Source organism: Podarcis erhardii (genome assembly GCF_964252035.2).
Source record: "Podarcis erhardii genome assembly, chromosome: 5".
Lineage (NCBI taxonomy): Eukaryota > Metazoa > Chordata > Lepidosauria > Squamata > Lacertidae > Podarcis > Podarcis erhardii.
Window position 1 is genome coordinate 100223461 of NC_138509.1, and position 24298 is coordinate 100247758.

The 24298-nt window shown below is 48.1% G+C and overlaps 1 long non-coding RNA gene across 1 annotated transcript in view; it reads left to right on the plus strand.

Annotated features, from left to right (window-relative positions):
• Positions 1–2365: 2365 nt before the first annotated feature.
• LOC309342411 overlaps positions 2366–24298 on the plus strand; it is a 223794-nt gene continuing 201861 nt past the window's right edge. The window contains exon 1 of the long non-coding RNA XR_014156787.1: positions 2366–2648. This is a non-coding gene — a long non-coding RNA (uncharacterized lncRNA). The remainder of the gene's footprint in view (positions 2649–24298) is intronic.

Here is a 24298-nt window from a genome sequence, read left to right on the forward strand (position 1 = left end):
CAGACTGAAACTCCTCTGGTTCCAAGTCTGAGCCCAAGTCCCAGGCCATCACAGGAGAGTTGGTCTTGTGTTTGAATCCTGCAGCTGGTTTTCCCCAGGCATCTAGTTTGCAACTCTGAGAGCAGGATGCTGGACTGAAGGTTTAAAATTTACTGCATGTCATGCGTTAAAAGAAAATGTGATGGAAATGATGTATAGATGGTACATTACACCAGTAAAGTTAGCAAAAATGTATAAAGTAAGTAATAAATGTTGGAAATGTAAGGAAAAAGAGGGAACATTTTATCATATGTGGTGGGAGTGTAAAAAGATGAAATGCTTCTGGGAGATGATATATAATGAATCGAAAAAAATGTTGAAATATACATTTATAAAGAAACCAGAAGCATTTCTCTTAGGTATTGTTGGAAACGATATACCGTATTTTTCGCCCTATACGATGCACTTTTTCCCCTTCAAAAATGAAGGGGAAATGTGTGTGCGTCCTATGGGGCGAATGCAGGCTTTCGCTGAAGCCTGGAGAGCGAGAGGCGTCGGTGCGCACTGACACCTCTCGCTCTCCAGGCTCCAGGAAGCTATCCGCAAGCCTTGTGTGCCCAGGGGAACTCCCCCCGGGCGCAAGGCTTGCGGGAGGCAGCCTGCAGCGCGGAGCAAGGGGCGCCCTTTGGAGGACGTCCCGTGCTTCGCGCAGGTGTCCGCAGCCTGCCGCCTGGCGGGCGGGGCGCCCTGAAGCAGAGCGCCCCGCGCGCCGGACAGACATCCGCAGTGTGGGGAGCCCTGCAGGAGTTCCCCGCAGGGCTCCCCACGCTGCGGATAGCAGCCTGCCGCCCGGCGCGCGTGGCCCCCGGAAGCAGAGCGCCCCGTGTGCCGGACAGACATCGGCCAGCCCCACAAGCTCGGGGGACAGCGGGGAGGCGCAGCGCCCCATCCCACTGTTCCCCGACCTGGTTTTGGGGGGGGAATAAAGAAGAAAAAATTTCCTTTATTCCCCCCCCCCCAAAAAAGTAGGTGCGTCCTATGGGACGGAGCGTCCTATGGGACGAAAAATACGGTAAATAAAAAGGAATGTAAGCTTTTTTTATATGCAGTAACAGCAGCAAGAACATTATTGGCCCAAAGATGGAAGCAAAAAGAATTACCAACGATGGAAGAATGGAGGATGAAACTAATGGACTATGCGGAACTTGATAAACTAACGGGAAGGATCCGAAACCAGCGAGACCAGAAATTTACCGAGGACTGGAGTAAATTTAAGGATTATTTGAAAAGTATTTGCAATGATCAGACGACGTTTGTAGGTTTGCAAGAAGCTTTGTGAGGAATAATATTAGAAATATTGCAAAAATGAAAAAGGAGGTGGGATATGTTAAAAATGTAAAGGCAATATTAAGTTAGGAAATGCGTAAGTGAATAAGATGGAGGATTATCAGAGGTGCTGATGGAAGTCCAATAAGAATGTATCTGTGATAAATTGTGTCGTATGTTTTATAATTTTGTATTTTAAAACTATAATATATATATAGAGAGAGAACAGGATGCTGAAGAGAACAGGATGCTGGACTGAGAATGGGCTGCTGGCCTGATCCAGCAGGCACTTCTGAGGTCCTTATGGGAGTTGTCCCGGCCCCTTGATCATTTTGCTTGTCCTTTCCTGCACCTTTTCTAGCTCTTCGGTGTCCTTCCATGCCTCCTACGTCTTCTCTTTGAGGCAAGGGGCAAATATTCAGCTAATCTGGAGTCTGATGTAACATCTTTGTGCTACAAGGAGCTCACTCCCCTTCTTCTTCTTTAGATACACTAAAAGATAAATGTTTAAACAGCTGCAATTATGAGTTCTGAGTAAGAGAAAATAAAAGGCATTGTGCCTGTGTTGGAGCCGCAAGTCTGGACTTCCTCCAAAAGGGCGGAGCCGGTGGCTGACTCGACCGAATTGCCCCTCATTTGCCCAAATCCCCGGCATGGCGCAACTCTCGCTGCGGGAGATTTCCCTCCCCGACAGTTGAATGAAAAGGCAGAAATGTGGAGAAACCAGCTCGCGTGATTGATCACCTCGCGGCCGCTCCCGGGATTTTGTTCTCGGTCTTTCCTACTGCCTCTGCTGGGTGCCTTGGCTCCTTGCGAGGGCGGCGATAGCTATCGCCATTCTGCGCTTCAGCACGGATACTTAGGCAGAGTGAATTGGAGCCGCCGATCTTATCGCCTGCCCAAGTCTGCCTATAAAACATGTCAGGCAGATGGAGGAAGGAAGAGAGGAGGAGGAACTCAGCGCCTCTGGGTCAGATAGGAGTCCCCAGACCCTCTTGAGGAATGGGATGTAGGCACCTTGATTATTTTGAATGTTTAATTTCAATGCAGCTTAATGCAGTGGTGCCTCGCAAGAAGAAAAGAATCCGTTCCACGATTCTCTTTGTCTAGCAGTTTTTTTGTCTTGCGAAGCAACCCTATTAGCGGATTAGCGCTATTAGCGGCTTAGCGGCTTAGAAAAAGGGAGAAAAAAGCGAAAAAAATCGCAAGACTCGCAAGACGTTTTTGTCTTGCGAAGCAAGCCCATAGGGAAATTCGTCTTGCGAAGCGCCTCGAAAAACGGAAAACCCTTTCGTCTAGCGGGTTTTTCGTCTTGCGAGGCATTCGTCTTGAGGGGCACCACTGTATTTCAAAAATGTATTAAGGCGGCATACAGAAAACGGAAGCGACAACAGGTAGCTTAAGCAGAATAGTACAAAAATGCACGGCTACATATAAAAGCGTTACATTCACATAGAAAGTGCAGCAATAAAACTGCCAGCACATTTGCAATGCTAAGCAGGGTCTGGTATGGCTTCAAATTTGATGGGGGGGGGGCTGCACCTTGAAATCCCTGCATTGCAGTAAGTTGGGCTTAATAAATATATTTTTTTTAATTTTTATTTATTTATTTCTACCCTGCCCATCCAGCTGGGTTTCCCCAGCTATTCTGGGCAGCTCCCAGCAGAACATTAAAAACACGATGAAACATCAAACATTAAAAAACTTCCCTAAACAGGGCTGCCTTCTGATGTCTTCTAAAAGTCAGATAGTTGTTTATTTCCTTGACATCTGTCCACAGGGCAGGCGCCACCACCGAGAAGGCCCTCTGCCTGGTTCCTGGTAACCTCACTTCTCGCAGGTAGGGAACTGGCAGAAGGCCCTCGGAGCTGGACCTCAGTGTCCGGGCAGAACGATAGGGGTGGAGACTCTCCTTCAGGTATCCTGGGCCGATGCTGTTTAGATGAACCTCAGGGTCCCTTCCAGCCCAAAGACGCTTTGATTCTATATAAATCAAAATCAATTCCTTTTCCTTCTGACACACCCTCCCTCTCAGCTGCCCGGTTATCACCCAATGAACTCTCAGCTCATCCACAAATGTCTCACAACAGAATGAGTTTCTGGAAGCAGCAGACAACATCCTAATCTTGCCCTAGACTTCCCCAAGGTGGACGCTGCTTCCTCAGCCTGCCCACAGCTGTGTCCCATTCAGCCACATTCTCCACACCCTATTCCAAGGGCAGCAAGTTTGTTGAGTTTCCACAGGTGTTCCAGAGGATGAGGAAGGGGTCCCCCAACACTCTTTCTTCACCCCATGCCCTTTCCTCCTCCTTCTCCAGCTGCTTTACTGTCTCATGGCAGGGTTTGTTTTTGTGGCTCAAGCCCAGGAGAGAAGGAACCTGTGGACAGATGACATTGGTGCGTCTAGACTAGTATTGTCTACACTGGCCAGCAACAGCTCTCCAGAATTTCAGACAGGATGGAGGAGCCAGGGTGAGAGTTAAACCAGTTACAGTAGTTGAGAACCTACTGCCTCACCTGGAGATCTGCTGGATCCTAATTCCACTGATCCCGGCAGATCTAGCCTTAGGCAGCCATTCTTAGGTGCGGTGGGAGGCATCTGGTTGATACAAAACTACCTGTTCACACTTCCCAAAAGAACATGGAACTGAGGCACAGCTATCTTTGGAAATAAATAAAAATGCTCTGAATTTTGCAATGCAATCAATTCTTCAACCAAATAGTGCGTACAAAATTATAATATGAAGAGAAAGTGTGCATAAGAATGCATTTATAATCATATTTATTTGTGCATTTATTTCTTTGGAGGCCACTCGGTGCATCTAAGTGCTAAATTAAACATCCACAGTTAAAATAGGCCCCAGAAAAACCCCAACAATGCAGCAATGAAAAGAGGTCGAGAGGTCAAAGCCGGTGGAATGCCAATGCAGATGATAATATTTATGAAAATTGCGTGCTGAAATGCATTGCATTTGGGAAAGTGTGTATATTAGGCAGCAATGGGTACAAAAATTGGGATAATTAAGATAAAAGTGCACTAAGATTCTGATGATCCTCGCATGAGGACCCTTTTTTAAAAAAAAAGAAAAAGAAAAAGTTGAAAGTGATATGGAAATGTGGAGAAATGCAAATTAACGTTGGGCAAATGAGAAATGGAAAGAAAGGGAGGTTGACTGGTTCATCTACCCCCCATTTCTCTTAATTTTTAAAATTATTATGTACTGAGTTGAATAGGATCCAGAATGCAGCAGTCTGATTGGTCCACAGGAGCCACCCAATCCAGCTCCAGGTGGAAGTGAATCTGCAACCTGATTGGCCTACAGGAGAATCCTGGAATTAGCCAATCACGTGGGGCCCATTGTGTAAATAATGTACAGTGGCATCTCGGGTTACATACACTTCAGGTTACATACGCTTCAGGTTACAGACTCCACTAACCCAGAAATAGTGCTTCAGGTTAAGAACTTTGCTTCAGGATAAGAACAGAAATCGTGCTCTGGCGGCGCAGCAGCAGGAGGCCCCATTAGCTAAAGTGGTGCTTCAGGTTAAGAACGGACCTCTGGAACGAATTAAGTACTTAACCCAAGGTACCACTGTATATAAAGCAGACATGCTGGGGGAACTTCCATTCCTCCTCACCACTATGAGCTGAATAAAGAGCATGAAATCCACACTCGGCTCTGAGTGTATTTCAAAAATGCTTCCCCAATTTGCATGCCTGGCCTGTCCCCCACTCTGTGCAGCTGCAGATCTGCACGAAAAGGCAGCATCGTTTGGGGCGATGCAGGAGGTGTCCCACCCAACGTCAAGAGGAGGATTAACTGTTCCTTGACACCTGGAGGGCCGCGGCGGCCAATTCTGAGCGCAGTGACCTCGAAGCTCAGCCGAAACAGACATTATTTGCCTTACAAAGGATGGCAAATCAAACAAGGGAGAGGGAGGGAGGGAGAGGGGACGGCAAGCAACTTCTCCTGTGGTGGGAAAGGCAAAATATGACACAGCATATCTGTAAGAAGCAGGCTCTCCAAATAGTATAGTATGGGGGGGGGCGCAGCCTGGGAGCTATTTACACCCCCCCCCCAGTTCATCTCTCACACATGGAGGGATTGTGGCATCCCCTGACTCATGCTGGATGAATCACAGGGTGGAATCCTTAAAGGCAACTGCAGAAAAAAGAGGAAGGGGGGAAATATCCACCTCGTTTTTTATATGCATTTAATTTCTGGGGTGTATGAGGAATGGTCCAGGGAGTGGGGAAGTTGAGCCCGGAGAAGAGAAGATGCAGGGCTCATCCATACTTGCCAAAAAAGCGAAGGTCAGAGCAGCTACGTATAATAATAATAATAATAATAATAATAATAATAATAATAATAATAATAATTTATTTATAACACATCCATCTGGCTGGGTTTCCCCAGCCACTCTGGGCGGCTTCCGGCAAAATACAGTGGTACCTCGGGAGTCTGTAACCTGAAGCGTATGTACCACTGTATTAAAATGCAATAATTAATCAAACCTTAAAAACTTCCCTAAACAGGGCTGCCTTCAGATGTCTTCTAAAAGTCAAATGCAGTGGTACCTCAGGTTAAGTACTTAATTCATTCTGGAGGTCCGTTCTTAACCTGAAACTGTTCTTAACCTGAAGCACCACTTTAGCTAATGGGGCCTCCCGCTGCCGCCGTGCGATTTCTGTTCTCATCCTGAAGTAAAGTTCTTAACCCAAGATACTATTTCTGGGTTAGCGGAGTCTGTAACCTGAAGCATATGTAACCTGAAGCATATGTAACCCGAGGTACCACTGTAGTTGTTTGTTTCCTTGACATCTGGCAGGAGGGCGTTCCTCAGGGCGGGCACCACCACCGAGAAGGCCCTCTGCCTGGTTCCCTGTAACCTTACTTCTCACAGGGAGGGAACCGCCAGAAGGCCCTTGGAGCTGGACCTCAGTGTCCGGGCAGAACAATGGGGGTGGAGACGCTCCTTCAGGTATACTGAACCGAGGCCGTTTAGATGAGCCTCAGGGTCCCTTTCAGCCCAAAAATGCTTTGATTCTATACCTATACAGTCATACCTCATGTTACGTTTTCTTCAGGTTGTGCGTTTTCAGGTTGCGTCCCACGGCAACCCGGGTATCGCCGCTCGTGCATGCACAGATGTGCAAAATGACATCACACGCATGCGCAGAAGCGATGAATCACGATCAGCGCACGCGCAGACACAGGTTGCGTTCTGCTCATAGCTGTCAACGTTTCCCTTTTTTAAAGGGAAATCCCCTTATTCCGAATAGGATTCCTCGCAAGAAAAGGGAAAACTTGACAGCTATGGTTCTGCTCATGTTGCGAACGGGCCTCTGGAACGGATCCCGTTTGCAACCAGAGGTACCACTCTACTTTCCAAGTAAAGGTCAGCGCTGTCGTCCCCCCGGAAAACCTGTTCTTTAGTGCTAAATTGGAACAAACGGTAGTCTGCAGGGGGGAACGATTGCTGTTTGCTCCGATTCAGGGCTATAGGTTGAGTTTCCCCGGGATATTCCCTGAGAGGTGATTTGAGAGTCATCCTGAAATATATGAAAGGCTGTCTCAGGGGAGATGGAGGTGGCTTTTTTCTCTGCTGCTTCAGAGGACAGACCACAAAGCAAGGGACTCAGATGACAAGGAAGGAGGTTCCAGCTAAACATTTGGAAGTTCATTTGTTGAATAGACTTCCTCGGAAGGCGGTGGACTCTCCTTCATCAGAGGTCTTTAAGCAGAGGTTGGGTGGCCATCTGCCAGGCACGCTTTAGCTGTATACCAGTGGTCAGCAAACTTTTTCAGAAGGGGGCCAGTCCCCTGTCCCTCAGACCTTGTGGGGGACCAGACTATATGTTGCCATGATTATGACTCGCATTTTTGGCAAAACCTCTTATTGGGACCAACCCCAATGTTACCCAAATGTGATTTGGGGGGGGGTGTTCCCTCATACACCCACACTGCTTCCTTTGCGTTTTACGTGTCGACAGTTCTTATTTCTCTCGTAAGGCGGGGTGGGGGGCTGAGGTAAGCTTGCCATTCCTGTCAGCCCTGGAGTGTGCGCATGCGTGAGTGAAGGGAAAAGCCGTTGGCCATGCTAAGTCAGGCCAACGCCGCTCAAGCAAAAGCATTCTTTTCCCCACATGAGGGAAGACGAGGTGGTGGCGGCTATTTACCTTTGTGTAGGAATAATGGAGGACAACAGGTGAGCTGTGCAGAAGTGCGCTGGCAAGCATGCTTCAAGACAAGCTGCCGGCTAACTCTGTAGAGGCTCCTTTTATTAGCACAATATGCAAAACCAATCAGATACATTTTGGACTGTGACCTTTACACATCTTCTGAGATCGAGGGGTGGTACAAAGTTACTTTGGCACCTGTTTCCACCGCGTCATTTTCCCCTTGCACAATGTATGACGAAGGAGACAAAGGTCACAGACAGGGCACAGCAGACCACTAAGAGAGCAAAGGTTAGATAGAGTGCATGATGTTCAGACAGCTGAGGCCTGTCTGCAGGTGGACGTGTGCTCCACACCCGGCGATCATTCCTTCATCTTTCCATGGCTCGCACCGTGTAGCTAATGAGCAGCCTCCCCAGCAGAGCACAGAACTGGTTCGGGTGCAGCCACCCAGGCGCTCCCCACTTCCCCTGGCAGGGAGCACTGCCACCGCAGATACCGGCAGGCGTCGCTCCCGAGGTGCCTCCGAGCCCCTGCCACCACAACTGCCCTTCCTGAGGTCAGTTGCCGGAAGCTCCATGGTGGAAATTCGAACTGTGGTTGCTTTTCCCTCTTCCGCACCCCAGAATAAAAGATTGCTGTACGTGCGATGGACAGAGAAGGGGCTTGTCTCGAACAGCCAGCCGCCTCACTTTTGACCCCCAAGCCTGGCTGAGTTGCAAAAACCATCATGCACACACGCTATGGCGGCTGCCTGGATTCCTGGACCGTCTGCGAGCGGGATCTAGAAGGCAATTGGGCCTGATCCGGCCTGCAGACCTTAGTTTGCTGACCCATCCTATATACCAACACTGAGCTACCCCCTTAGAGTTATTTCTATGCAGAAGAAGAAACATTTATGAAAATGGGCTCTGCATTTGCACAGAGCAATGTCTCCCATGCATACCATATGGGTGAGGAATTTGGTCCAGCAATTTACACACCACCCATAGGCAGCTACCCTTCAAAAGTCACATTTCTCTGAATTTTGCGGTGCAATTCTCCAACCCAGTAGTGTGTTTGAAAATGCATATATTAGGGGAAAGTGCACTTTTAAAAAAATACTTATATTAGTGAGAATAACATGGAAATATGCATCGTATCAGAGAACGTTGCTTGAAGAAATGTGTGTATTTCATACAAAGATGGGTACATTGAGAGAAACGCACATCAAGGTGCCAATTAAATTTCAAGCAGGCTGTTTTATTTTTAAAAACATCCTAAATGATGCAAAACAAATGAGAAAGTGAGAGAGAGAGCGATGGCCAAGCATCCCTAGTGTAAACTAGTGAATTGGTAGATACATTGTTGGTTTTATATGATGCCCCTTCATCCATATAGATATTTCCGCCCGCTCCTAACCTGCTGCATGTGCCCTTGTGGGACCCTGCATTCTGCCCTGCATGCCTGGCAAGCGCGATCTGTCTGGCAAGCATATGCAGCGAAAACCTTTTCCGCCGTCATGTGGGCTAGGAACTTGGCAAGCGCAGAGGACTTTTGCTCTCCCTCGCCGCGCAGATGCCTGGAGAGAGAGCAGATAAGCATCGTGTTCTGGTGACAGCTGGGATCAGCCAGACAAAGGCACTTAAACACCCTCCTTAATGGGTTCTTTCTTGAGCGACTTTATAATTAAATCGCCCATCACTTCTCTGTGTACTTTTCAAAGGCCCTGTAAAGGACCTCAATGATCCCCATGGAGAGACAAATGCATTCCTTGGACTAGGCAAAAGGAAAAAAGCAGCCTTGTTTCTCCACGCAGCCTGGTGACGCAGCCAGGCCCCGGTGCATCTTCCCTCGTGGGAACTGGAAAAGGTAACTCTATCTCCGTGGAAGCAGCCTGCACACGGTGGGGTGTGAGTGACGCTCTTGAAGCAGAGCTGAATATGGCAGAGACGCCCAAGAGGTTCTTCAGAGGGGGGAGAGTTGCTCTTGTGCAGGGGTCAGCAAACGTACCGCACCTCGGGCCAGTGTCTGCAGCACCGATCGCGCGGTGGGCTGGAGGGCAGGGGAGCGCATGCCCATACGCATGCACACATGCTATTTCTGGCACACTTCCGGGTCAGAGGAGCACCGGAAGTAGCTTGTGTGCATGTGCACGGGCCTCCTCCGACCCAGATGTGCACCTGTAATAATGCTTGCACATGCACAAATAATGCGTGTGCATGTGCACAAGCTACATCCGGTGGTTCTCTGACCCGGAAGTGGGCAGCCACGCAGTACAGTGCTGGTAAGAGTGGGCAGTGGCAGCGGGCAGCGGGGAATGCCACTGGCCAGATAAACAAGTCCCAAGGGCCTTATCCAGCCCTTGGGCCTTAGTTTGGGGACCCCTGCTCTTGTGCCTGGATTCTGCTTGTGGGTTTTCCCCAGGCATCTGGCCGGCTCCTGTGAGAACACGATGCTGGACTGGACATGCCGTTGGCCTCATCCAGCAGACTCTTTTCTTAAGGTGACTGCTTCCAAACAGCAGACACACTCCAATCCAATCCAATCTCCTTTATTGACACAGAAGCAGGCACACTCCTGGTGAGCTGTGACTGGCCCTTGCCAAGCCAATGTAGAAATGAATGCCACAGATATGGAGAGGTGAAGCTGAATAAAACTTTCCATGCAGCTGTTCCAGGGGATGTGCAGGAGGACATCAGAAGATCCTGGGTGCTGGACCATGAGTATCTAATCCAGCGTTTGGTCCTCACTATGGCCAAGCAGGGACGCGGATGTCACTGTGGGTTAAACCACAGAGCCTAGGGCTTGCCTATCAGAAGGTCGGCGGTTTGAATCCCCACGACGGGGTGAGCTCCCGTTGCTCAGTTCCAGCTCCTGCCCACCTAGCAGTTTTAAAGCACGTCAAAGTGCAAGTAGATAAATAGGTACCGCTCCGGCGGGAAAGTAAACGGCGTTTCCGTGCACTGCTCTGGTTCGCCAGAAGCCGCTTAGTCATGCTGGCCACATGCCCCGGAAGCTGTACGCCGGCTCCCTCGGCCAGTAAAGCGAGATGAGCGCCACAACCCCAGAGTCAGCCACAACTGGACCTAATGGTCAGGGCCCCACCCCCTTTACCTTTATGGCCAAGCCAATAGGAAGCCCACTGTGCTGGGCCTGGGGGTAACTGGAGTAATGCGGTCAAGATCCGAATCCAAGGAGGAGTCAGTCCAACAGGGCCAAGGCAGGACACAAGGCAGGAAACCAGGCAAGGTCCAGCACAGGATCTCAGGCAGGATCTGGCATACAGCAATGTTGCTCCCGCAACCTGGGGCGGGGTCCGACAGATTTTTATCTTTGTTGGGGTAGCGGCCGGTCCTGATCCGCCAGCGACTCACCTCTCTGTTTCACCCGAAGGCAAGCACTCCTCCTGTGAGTACTCAGGTCTCTCCTTCTCTCAGACCTCAGTCTCTGTAGCTTAGGAGACGTCGGTGGGTGACTAGACTCAGGGGCCGCCTCAGCCTCTCCTGACCCAACCGGTAGTGGAGCAGCTGTAAGTGATGGCCCAGCTGGAGGCAAGGAGGTCATCCCCACATCTGGAACCAGGGCAGGCCCAGCTGGTGCTTGTTGCCGGGGAACAGTCTGTGCAGACTGGGACTCTTCAGGATCAGGCCCCGGACTTGGTTCAGGTGATGCCTGAGGCAAAGGATCCGGTGCAGACTGAGGCTCCTCTGGTTCCGAGTCTGAGCCTGAGTCCCAGGACATCACACCCAGAAAGAGGACCCAAGCACAAGAATCTTCTTCTCTGCTGTGGTTTCCAGCAACTGGTATTCAGACGCATCATTGCCTCCAACAACATAAGCAGGGCAGAACCACTGTGGCTAGCCATCATCAGTAGCCCCTCTCCTCCTTGAATTTTAAAGCCACCTGGGGGGTTGGTGGCCATTGCTGCCTCTTGTGGCAGTGAGTTCCATAGTTTAACTCTGCATTGCATGAAGAAGGACTTCCTGGAAGTTGGATCTTCCACTGATATGTTTCTGCTTCGCTAGATACTGTGACTTTGTTCAAAACCTGCAGAAGCAGGGAAATAGCAAAACAGCCCCCGTTCCCCCTTCCCCCTCCCCCAAATGAGCCCCGAAGCATCAGCCTGCGAGGCCTGCATAGTACGTCACCCACCATCTCCCCACCCCCTTTCCAGGGATCTGCGGGCAAATGCCCAGTTCTCCGAGAGAGTTGTGCCTCCTGTTTGTTGAGGAAGTGCCTTGCGCCCTGATTGATTAGTTCAAATAAACGGGCAGGGAAGGGCACTCTGTCTCCCGATGATCGTTTCTTTTCTCCTTCTCCCTTTGTTCTGTCCAAACTCCCAGGGACCTGCCCAGCCCATCATCACAACCCGTTGAATATGCCGCAGATTGGTAAATTAACAGCCGGTGGTTCTTTCTGTAAGCTGAGCTAGTTGCAGGGCTGTGTCTAAAAGGGAGAATTAAGCCGAATGTAAACAGACGGTGGGCCCACTCCTGTTTGTGTTTCGGTCCGATGGTATAAGTGTTTTCATGATTTATTTTTTATAATGAATTTGATGAGACATTGCCAGCTAGGTTGCCACCAACCCCAGGGGCTGATTCAGCAGTGGAAGGGGAGATCAAAACCGGATAAAACGTTAGTCAAGAGCTGTTGCCCATTTAGAAACATGGGGAGGCCACTCTTAGATTGTCATTTGTCCTGATCTACCTCTAAAAGGGGAAGCGGGTAGTGCTGTGGTCTAAACCACAGAGCCCAGGGCTTGCCGATCAGAAGGTCGGCGGTTCGAATCCCCGCGGTGGGGTGAGCTCCCATTGCTCGGTCCCTGCTCCTGCCAACCTAGCAGTTCGAAAGCACAGCAAAGTGCAAGTAGATAAATAGGTACTGCTCCGGCGGGAAGGTAAACGGCGTTTCTGTGCGCTGCTCTGGTTTGCCAGAAGCGGCTTAGTCATGCTGGCCACATGACCTGGAAGCTGTACATCGGCTCCCTCGGCCAGTAAAGTGAGCACTACAACCCCAGAGTCGGTCACGACTGGACCTAATGGTCAGGGGTCCCTTTACCCTTTACCTCTAAAGGGTGGGTTTACCCTTGGAAAAGATCAGAAACCACTCAGAACCCATGCAATCGAAGCACAGGACAAGCAGAAGGGTGGATAAGCCATAAATAAGACCATTGGTCCATCTAGTTTAGTGTTGTCTTTGCTGACTGGCCCTGCTGGATTCCAGGCAGGAAGTCTCCACAGCAGGGGGGGGAAAGCTAACGCTATTCTCGGCTGCAGATGTAGAGTGTCCAGATCAAAGGAAGTAGATGAAAGTAATGGACTATATGGAATTGGCGGAGATGACTGACAGAATCCGAGACCAGGGAGAAGAGTTGGTGGAAGAAGATTGGAAGAAATTTAAAGATTATTTACAGAAACATTGCAAAATTAATGAATGTTAAAATGATGTTGGAATGAAATGAAGTGGTTTTAGTAATAAGGTTAAATAGGAATACGTAAAAATGGATTGATACTAGATGAAAAGTATAAAGTTACAATATGTGAAGATAAAGAACTAAGATAAAGCAAAGAGGGTAAGGATTTGCTGAAATAACTATTTGAACTGGAATACGAAAAAGGGAGGTGTGAGGAAGTCATGAAAATAAGTAAATGAATTGTAAGATATAGAAAGAGGGACTTATTTTTAACTGTTTTTATTCTTTTTGTAATCTGTATTTTTTGTTTTTTCTCTTTATTTTTTCTGTATTCTTTTTCTTATTGAAATCTTAATAAATATTATTAAAAAAAAAAAAAAAACAAAGGAAGTAATAGTACCGCTCCCTTCTACCTTAGCCAGACCACGGCTGGCGTCCTCTCTCCAGTTCTGGGTGCCACAATTTAAGAAGGATGTTGAGAAGCTGGAAGGTAATCAGAGGAGGGCCATTGAGATGGTCAAGGGTCTGGAAACCAAGCCTGATGAGGAACGGTCAAAGGATCTGGGTCTGTTTAGCCTGGAGAAGACAGAGAGGTGACCTGGCAGCCATCTTCAGATATCTGGAAGGCTGTCCCATGAAAAATGGAGCAAGCTTTTTCTCCTGCTGCTCCGATGGATTCAAATGACAAGGCAGGAGATTCTGGCTAAACATTGGGAGGAACTTTCTGATGGTGAAAGCTGCTCAATAGTGGAACAGACAACCTCAGAAGGTGGAGGACTCTCCTGTACTGGAGAGTTTACCCTTTAACGTCTTGCTTGCTCTCCTCTGTCCATGTGCCAGTAGACTAGAGCAGGTCAAGGGAAAGAGATCTACAATGCATTGGCAGCTAAATGCAAGTTTGCCGAAGAAGCCTCTCCCTTTGGTCTCTTTCCTGGATGCCCTTGCTATTACTTAACCCCCTGCAGGTACAGAGCCTTCTCATTTACAAAACCCAAATCCATTCATCGGTTTCCATCCCACGCCATTCATAATAATGGGGGATTTTTTTCCTGGTTCTTTTGTAACCTGGGTTGTCAGGGGTGAATAATGGCCTTTGTGGCTCACACAGTTTGACAGTTGCTTGGAGTCCTCTGCTTTCGCCTCTGGGCTCCGGGAGAGCAAGTGAGCAATGGATGCAAGGCTGGCACGGAAGAACAATCGCTCAGGGCCAACCTGACCGCGAAGGAGATTTGCCTGGGGGAGGTGAGCACAGGACAAGAATCGCGGGAGTCCCTGCCAACTATGCCATGTGCAAGTCCAGGGAAGGCGGGTGGAGGCGAAGGATTATTAGTCACGACTCCTGAACAGAACCACCAATGAGCTTAGAGGCAGCAGGTGCAATGACCCCTAGGGTCTCACAGCAGTCAAGGCCATAAGAAGAGAAGTGTGCATAGTTAGACCGTGGAACTCACTGCCACTGTGTTGGCCACCAACTTGGATGGCCAGGATGGCTCCGTGATCGGAGGCAGCAATGCTTCTGAATACCAGCTGCTTGGAAGTGCAGGAGGGGAGAGGGCTCTTGTGCAAGAATCCTGCTTGCAGATTTCCCACAGAGAAGCAGGATTCAAGCACAAGAGCAACTCTCCCAACCTGCGGTTTCTAGCAAATAGTATTCAGAAGCCTTGCTACCTCCTCATTCTCGGAATGTGGAAGGGGAACTCCTTTGGTGTTTACACACATTGCTGCCTCCACTTTTTCTTCCAACTCTGGACAAAGTTTGGCCAATTCCCAGTTCCCTTATCTTTTAGTTAAACAAGCTGGAGCTTAGTGTGTATTATTATTATTTTAACCCTCTTTTTCTTGATTGTTAGGAGCTGGGGGGGGGGGAGAGGGAAGTCAGTGTCAATTCTGGTCGCCTCACCTCAAGAAGGATATTGCAGAGTTGGTCAAGGTTCAGAAAAGGGCAACCAAAATGATTGAGGGGCTGGAGCGACTCCCCCAAGAAGAAAAGTCGTGGCATTTGGCATCCCATGAAGTTGAACACTGGAAGATTCAGGACAGCTTGAAGGAAGGGCATCTTCATGAAGTGCATAGATAACCTATGGAACTCACCGCCACAGGACGCAGTGGTGGCCACCAATCTAGTTGGCTTTTAAAAAGAAGATTAGACAAATTCATGGAGGGAGAGGGCTATTAGCCATGATGGCTAGACCATAAAGAAGGCTGATCGCCGAAGAATGGATGCTTTTGAATTATGGTGCTGGAGGAGACTCTTAAGGAGACTCCCATGGACTGCAAGAAGATCAAACCTCTCCATTCTGAAGGAAATCAGCCCTGAGTGCTCACTGGAAGGACAGATCCTGAAGCTGAGGCTCCAAGACTTTGGCCACCTCATGAGAAGAGAAGACTCCCTGGAAAAGACCCTGATGCTGGGAAAGATGGAGGGCCCAAGGAGAAGGGGACGGCAGAGGACGAGATGGTGGGACAGTGTTCTCGAAGCTACAAACATGAGTTTGACCAAACTGCGGGAGGCAGTGGAAGACAGGAGTGCCTGGCGTGCTCTGGTCCAGGGGGTCACAAAGAGGCGGACACGACTAAACAACAACAGCCGTGATGGCTCTGCTCTGCCTCCACCATCAGAGGAAGCAATACTCCTGATTAGCAGCTGCTGTAAAAATACAGGAGAGGAGAGAGTTGCTCTTGAGTTTGAATCCTGCTTGCGAGTTTCCCAGAGGAATTTGGTTGGTCACTGAGAGAGCAGGAAGCTGGAATTGAGGGGACATTAGACTTACCCAGGAGGCTGTTCTTATACACACAGGTAGAGGCCGATTACATGTGTTCAGTGTAACAGGTGAACGACCCCAAAGCCCTCTTGCTTTGCATAATGGAGTGATGTAAAAGGTGAAGAAAAGGAAAAGACCCCTGGGCAGTTAAGTCCCGTCAAAGGCGACTATGGGGTTGTGGCGCTCATCTCGTTTTCAGGCCAAGGGAGCCGGCGTTTGTCCAAAGACAGCTTTCCGGGTCATGTGGCCAGCAGGACTAAACCGCTTCTGTTATAACTTTACATTTTTTACATGTTAACAATCTGTTTTTACATATCTCTTAATAAGATTATTGCTAAAACCACTTCGCTTCATTCCAACCTCCCTCTAACATTCCTTAATTTTACAATGTTTCTGTAAATAGACTTTAAATTTCTTCCACTCTTCTTCCACCGACTCTTCTCCCTGGTCTCGGATTCTGCCAGTCATTTCCGCCAGTTCCATGTACTCCATCACCTTCATCTGCCATTCTTCCCGGGTGGGTAAATCTTGTGTCTTCCAATACTTCGCGATGAGTATTCTTGCTGCTGTTGTTGCATACATAAAAAAAAGTTCTATCCTTCTTTGGCACCAATTGGCCAACCATGCCCAGGAGAAAGGCCTCTGGTTTTTTCAAGAAAGTATATTTAAATACCTTTTTCATTTCATTATAAATCATCTCCCGGAAAGCCTTAATCCTTGGGCACGTCCACCAAAGGTGAAAGAATGTACCTTCATTTTCTTTACATTTCCAACATTTATTGTCGGGCAAATGATATATTTTTGCAAGCTTGACTGGTGTCATGTACCACCTGTATATCATTTTCATAATATTCTCTCTTAAGGCATTACATGCCGTGAATTTCATACCTGCGGTCCATAACTGTTCCCAGTCAGCAAACATAATGTTGTGTCCAACATCTTGTGCCCATTTTATCATAGCAGATTTCACCATTTCATCCTGAGTATTCCATTTCAACAGCAAGTTATACATTCTTGACAAATTCTTAGTTTTAGGATCCAACAGTTCTGTTTCCAATTTTGATTTTTCCACCTGGAAGCCAATTTTCAAGTGAGAATGTAAAGTTATAATATATTACGATAAGGCATTAAGATAAATGCAAAAAGGGTAAGGACTTGCTGAAACAACTATTGAACTAGAATACAAAAGAGGGAGGTGTGAGGAGGTCAGGGAAATAAGTAAATGAAAGATAAGACACGGAAAGATTGAAATGTTTTTAATTGTTTTTTTTTTTCTGTATTTTGTATTTTTTGCTTTTTTCTTCCTTTTTTCATTTTTGTAATTTTCTTGAAACTTTAATAAATATCATTAAAAAAATAAAAATAAACCGCTTCTGGTGCAACGGGACACCGTGATGGAAACCAGACTGCACGGAAACGCCGTTTACCTTCCCGCTGGAGCGGTACCTATTTATCTACTTGCACTTTGACATGCTTTCAAACTGCTAGGTTGGCAGGAGCTGGGACACAGCATCAGGAGCTCACCCCGTCGCGGGGATTCGAACCACCAACCTTCCAATCAGCAAGCCTCAGTGGTTTAGACCATAGTGCCACCCGCAAGGGGTTGGTCGCTTGAGGTCCCTTCCAACTCTACAATTCTGTGACTCTATAAGCTACCTTTTATTCCCTTAGAGGTTTTTGTTCTGTGAGTTAATTTCTGGACTCCACCATATACACAGACTTCTCATTAGTTTCCCAGAACAATCTGGGTGATGGCAACCACCAATGTAGACCATCTCCATCTCCATCTCTTGCAGGGGAACACATTTGAGCATGGACTGCGATTGTGAAAAGTGAGGGCATTCTGTTCCGCATTCGCCCAGCAGATGGCAATGAGGAGGAGCTTTGCAAAGGAAAGTCTGGCAGAGGTTGAATGCTGCCAGGCTCTACAGGTGAACATTTTCAAGGCAAGCAAGCTGTGAGTGACACAACCTGTTGTACAAGAGCAAGCCAGAAGTGCAGGTCATGGCTTGGTGGGGGGGGGGGCACCTGGATCACTCAAAATAACTATAAATATACAGCCAAGTTTAGCATGCTCTGATGGCCTCCATAAATACTTCTCTCCCCCTTCTTGCGTTGTTGCAGTCTGTCTCTTTTTTCCAACTTCCACACCAGGCCTGGAATGTGACCAGAAGCTGACTCCCAAGCCAAGGAAATTGCAGGAAGAGAAGGCTTGTTTTCTTAGGTCTGTATTCCATGCAATCTCATTGTTTGCAGGGTGAGATTTTTTTTATGGGTGGTGGAAGTCTGTGTTCTGTTTTAAAAAAATAATTTTGTTATTGTTAAAATAATTCAGCATTAATACAAACATATTGCGAATATACAAACATACATTTCATACAATCCTTAAAAATGTTCAAACATACCTACACTCAATCCCACAGATAATTCCTTTTCCCATCACCATCCACCGCCCCTCACCCCACCTTTGTGTCAGACTTCCAATCTACTCAATTGCAGTTTCTTTCCACTTCTATTACTTTCTTTCACACACCTTTAACCTAATTTCATGCTTCTTTTTCTATTACACATTGTTATCCATCTTATTTAGTATTCCAGTATTTAAAAGCAATGACAAACCTAGACAGCATCTTAAAAAGCAGAGTCATCACCTTGCCAACAAATGTCCATATAATTAAAGCTATGGTTTTCCCAGTAGTGATGTACGGAAGTGAGAGCTGGACCACAAAGAAGGCTGATCACCAAAGAATGGATGGTTTTGAATTCTGGTGCTGGAGGAGACTCTTGAGAGACCAATGGACTGCAAGAAGATCCAACCTCTCCATTCTGAAGGAAACCAGCCCTGAGTGCTCACTGGAAGGACAGATCCTGAAGCTGAGGCTCCAAGACTTTGGCCACCTCATGAGAAGAGAAGACTCCCTGGAAAAGACCCTGATGTTGGGAAAGATGGAGGGCACAAGGAGAAGGGGACGACAGAGGACAAGATGGTGGGACAGTGTTCTCGAAGCTACCAGCATGAGTTTGACTAAACTGCGGGAGGCAGTGGAAGACAGGAGTGCCTGGCGTGCTCTGGTCCAGGGGGTCACGAAGAGGCAGACACGGCTAAACGACTAAACAACAAATTTAAAAGGGAACTTTTTTATTCTAATAGGAGTTCTGATTTTTCAATATGGTTTTGCAAGTATCCTTTAAACACCTTCCAGGTGTTTGTGTTCTTCTGAGGATCGTACATACCTCTATTTTTAGGGAGGCAAGCAGGTGGGAAGTTTGCCTCTCCGACACCAGAGAGCTGCCTGATCATGCTGGAGTGGCAGAGCGCATGTTGTGCATGCAGAAGGCTCCAGGTTCCACCTGTGGGCTCTCAAGGTAAAAAGATCTCCAGTACCTGGAGAAAGAAAGGGATCTTCCAGGGACCTGAGAGTGGGCCCCAGCGGTCTCATTCTACAGAAGCCAACATCATGTTGCAGGAGATTCCAGGTTCCATCTCAAGAAGCAGTGCTAACAGAATCACAGAGTGGAATAATAGTAATAATAGTAATAATAATAATAATAATAATAATAATAATAATAATAATAATAATTTATTTGTACCCCACCCATCTTGCCACTCTGGGTGGCTTCCAACAAAGTTTAAAAATACATTAAAATGTCATACATTAAAAACTTCCCTAAACAGGGCTGCCTTCAGATGTCTTCTAAAAGTCAGATAGTTTTTTATTTCCTTGACATCTGATGGGACAGCGTTCCACAGGGCGGTTGCCACCACTGAGAAGGCCCTCTGCCTGGTTCCCTGTAGCTTTGCTTCTTGCAGTGAGGGAACCACCAGAAGGCCCTCAGCGCTGGACCTCAGTGTCCGGGCAGAACGATGGGGGTGGAGATGCTCCTTCAGGTATACTGGGCTGAGGCCATTTAGGGCTTTCAAAGTCAGCACCAACACTTTGAATTGTGCTCGGAAATGTACTGGGAGCCAATGTAGGTCTTTCTAGACTGGTGTTATGTGGTCTCGGCGGCCGCTCCCAGTCACCAGTCTGGCTGCCCCATTCTGGATTAATTGTAGTTTCTGGGTCACCTTCAAAGGTAGCCCCACGTAGAGCACATTGCAGTAGTCCAAGAGGGAGATAACCAGAGCATGCACCACTCTGGCGAGACAGTCCGCAGGCAGGGAGGGTCTCATCCTGCGTACCAGATGGAAGAGCTGGAAGGGACCAATGGTGGAGGAAGGGGGTGTCATGGGTGCCATGCTCCCCGAGTGTCATCCCTTGGGGGGGTTGACATCACTGCAACCCCCCCCCCCGGATGCTCACCCCGTCCCCACAGGTGGCTAGCCCCACCTCAGGTGCACAGCATATGTGCCTCTCCAGGTGCCAGAGCAGCTAGCTCCACCTCTGGAAGGGACCCCCAAGCGTCACCCCTTCCTGAAATTCAGGAATCACAGTTAAAGAATCCCTGGCGCATGGTTTCACAACCTTGTTAAAAACCTCCAATGAAGGAGACTTCCTCTGTTTACATAATTCTTTTTTTGTGCTTCATTAGCACTGAAATTCATGGCAGTGCAGATTATGCCCGCCCGTGTCACCTTTAAAGAAACGAAAACCTTTATGTCTACATGAGGCGTGGGACGGGTCACATGCCATGAAGAGAAACGGACAGAGAGATGCCTCTGTGCCAGCCAGGATGGAGGCAGCTGCCGCGCGGAGGCCTCAGGTGGGCACTGTGAGCAGCCAGGCGGTGCTAATGTCAACACAGAAGCAGCTCATCAAAGCCTGTTACTGTCAATGATCAAATTGGAGATGGCTCAATTAAGGTGCGGTGCCACGGGCGCCCCTCATGCCCTCTCCCTGCTTGGCATGTCCCTGTTGCACATTAACTCTCATGTCCCACATCTCTGCCAGCAGCGTCCAGTCGGCCGAAGGAGCCTTTGTTATCGCTGGGCTGCTGCGAGAGCTGGGAACTTATTAATTTAATTCTAAAATCTGTGTCCCAGGTGCTGCCCTTTCACCTTTTGATAATGAAAATGTGAAATTTTGCGGACTGTCTTGCCAGAGTGGTGCATGCTCTGGTTATCTCCCACTTGGACTAACTACTGCAATGCGCTCTATGTGGGGCTACCTTTGAAGGTGACCCGGAAACTACAACTAATCCAGAATGCGGCAGCTAGACTGGGGACTGGGAGCGGCCGCCGGGACCACATAACACCAGTCCTGAGAGATCTGCATTGGCTTCCAGTACGTTTCCGAACACAATTCAAAGTGTTGGTGCTGACATTTAACGCCCTAAACGGCCTCGGTCCTGTATACCTGAAGGAGCATTTCGACCCTCATCCTTCTGCCCGGACACTGAGGTCCAGCTCCAAGGGCCTTCTGGCGGTTCCCTCATTGCGATAAGTCAAGTTACAGGGAACCAGGCAGAGGGCCTTCTTGGTGGTGGCGCCCTCCCTGTGGAACGCCCTCCCATCAGATGTCAAGGAAATAAACAACTATCTTATCTTTAAAAGACACCTGAAGACAGTTTAGGGAAGTTTTTAATATTTATTGCTGTACTCTTTTTAACACTCGATTGGGAGCCGCCCAGAGTGGCTGGGGAAACTCAGCCAAATGGGCAGGGTATAAAATAATAAATAATAAATTATTATTATTATTATTATTATTATTATTATTATTATTATTATTATTATTACAAACACAAGTACCAGCCTCGCACCAGGACCAGGCTCTTTGTCCCAGAAACCTGGTGCTGTCACCTCTGACCAGAAGCAATTTGCAAGGGTTGCCTTGGGATGAGAAGGGTCTTTATTTGGAAGCTGATCTTTTTGAAACTGCTGCAGGTGCCAAGGGCCTTCTGCACTCAAAGCAGCTGCTGAGCCACTGAGTTTGGGGTGTCCAAGGGGCTGGAGGAGGAACATCCCCCTCCCTGTTGATCGTAGATCTGCCACGATGTGCCCAGCTAGTCCTGGCACCTCCTGGCTGCTCCTCATTAATTTCTTCCCCCTCCTCTCCCCCCCCCCCCCCGGAGCTCAGAGCAAAGAAGAATGGGGGCATTAGTGTAAATGGTGATAAATGGCTCTTTTAGCTCTTGCTGGAAAGGCTACGATAACCTGATTAGGGCTGGTTCCCTCCTCTGCTTTCAGCGAGATGCTTGCGGGCTGGCCCTGCGCCAGTTTGACGTGTGTCTGGCATTCTGCACTGGCAGCTTTCAGGGCAGGATCAGAGCAAAGGCAACAGGGGGCTCCCTTGGTGTCCTTCCTTGCCCCCCCCCCACCCCCAGGCATTGAGCAAGCCACTCTCCATCTCCAAAGGAGCGCTGCTCATCCTGGTGGATCTAACCTTTGGCCTGCACCCCAAGCAGTTAAAAATCTATGTTCAAACACTGGATAGGGCATTGCAAGCTGCCAGAGTGAAACATTGCAAATGAACATTGAATACAGTAAGGCAGCACAATCAACAGAAAAGAAACAAAATACTCTTCAAAAGTATTTTGAAGAAATAAAAATTACATCCAGCAATGCAATTGAGAAAATCTATGGATAGGGCATGAAGGGGATTTCAATCCAATGAAAGCTCGTTCTGCCATAAATCTGGTGGTCTTTAAAATGCCAGAAGATTCCAGGCTGTTTTAGCTGTGCCAGGCCAGTGTGACTCCCTCTTGAGAACTGTGTCTTCCCCTGTTCTTTCCTTCTCATTATTTTCCTTCCACGTGAGCTTGTTTAAAAAATAACTCAGCACCCCAAGCCAGGCACAAGGCTGGGGAGGTCAGGTCCCTGGCTGAAACAGGCAGATCAAAAAAAGATTCATTCCTCCCTCCTAAGAAGTTTTAATTGGAGATTCTTGTGGGCTTAATGTTTAATGCAAGTGACCGTAATTGGTTACCTCTTTCCATAGACGATGAGCAGAGGAGAAGCTCCCTGAGGGCTCCGCTGCCTTTGAATTGACAAAGCGATCGTTCATGAGTTACGTCCCTGGCAAGGATTGTTGCTTGACAGAGCAAGGCCTTTGGTGCTCCAGACTGGGGAGGAACTGAGCTCCTGAGGTCAGGCTTAGAATTTGCCACATGTCCTAAATCAGAGCTGCAAAGCTTCCATATCAGTGGTTGCCAAACCTTTTCGGGCCACCCCTCCCTCCTGGTTCCATACATTCACCCTAGTGCCCCCCAACTCTACCCCACAAGAAGCAGATTCCAGAACAGTGGTTTGCTGCACATCCCACTAAGGAACGATAGAAGTCAAAACAGTACATTGCACATTGATTTGAACTAAAAGGGTTTAGTTAAATTAATTTGACAGAAAGGATGAGCTTATAATCATTGAATCAGAGATTAGATAGACAGATTTATTACGGTTGGAGACCAGCTTATAAAACACACTTGGGGGTACAGTCACAGAAGGAAAACAAACATTTAAAAACCAAGTACAACAATAAACTACCGCAGGGAGCTGACCCAGAGTCAACAATAGAACCAAGTTTGGGGATTTTCTTAACAAACTAGTTTACGTTGGGAGATGGTCTACGCCTACAGATCTGTACACAGAATCTGGCGACCATCCGGGTCATCTTGATTTGAACTAAAAGGGTTTAGTTAAATTAATTTGACAGAAAGGATGAGCTTATAATCATTGAATCAGAGATTAGATAGACAGATTTATTACGGTTGGAGACCAGCTTATAAAACACACTTGGGGGTACAGTCACAGAAGGAAAACAAACATTTAAAAACCAAGTACAACAATAAACTACCGCAGGGAGCTGACCCAGAGTCAACAATAGAACCAAGTTTGGGGATTTTCTTAACAAACTAGTTTACGTTGGGAGATGGTCTACGCCTACAGATCTGTACACAGAATCTGGCGACCATCCGGGTCATCTTCTGATCTTTGCCTGACAGGAGAAGGTCAAATTTTTGCTTTTCCGGGAGCTCAGCGAGCCTCACCAGCAGGGGATCAATGGTCTCACTACGTGCCTCTTCATAAAAGGGACATCTAAAGAACAACTGCTCTGAGCTTCCTATCTCCCCCAATTAACAGGCGCAAAGTCTCTGAGTGTATGGGACTTTTCCAAAGGCTCCTTCCAGGATCGGTGAGGGCAGGGCCGAATCGTAGAGTTGGAAAGGATCCAGTGGGTGATCTAGTCCAGCCCCCTCCAATGCAGGAATCTCAACTAGATCATACATGACAGGTGGCCATCTAAACTCTGCTTAAAACCTGATCCAGCCGCCATTGACAGCCTTCTCCTCTGTGCATTTGTCCAATCCTGCACATTCAGGCAGAACTATGGCGCTGCTACTACTGTTCATCGCAATAACAATGCATTCCACCTTTTAGCTCTCGTAATTCAATAACTGAACAGCCCACAACTCCACGGGTTGGGATCGGAATGCTAGCCCAGAGATGGCTTGCAAATTTGCCTCCAGAGCCGCGTCGGGAAGGCTGCCCACAAGCCACTTCTGTGCAGAGTCGGCAACGCAGCCAGACCAGGGGCATCCCACTGCCTTAGACAAACAAGGGTTGCCGATCCGGCCGGCTGGCGTCCAGGCTCCTGGCTTTGTCCATTGTGGCCGGTCCTGGAGATGCACAGAGTGCCAGGCGGAGATTTCATTAATCCCACCCGCGGTTGGTCTGAATCCGCTGCCACCAGCACAATGCCTTTTTCTGTCTGCGGTGCC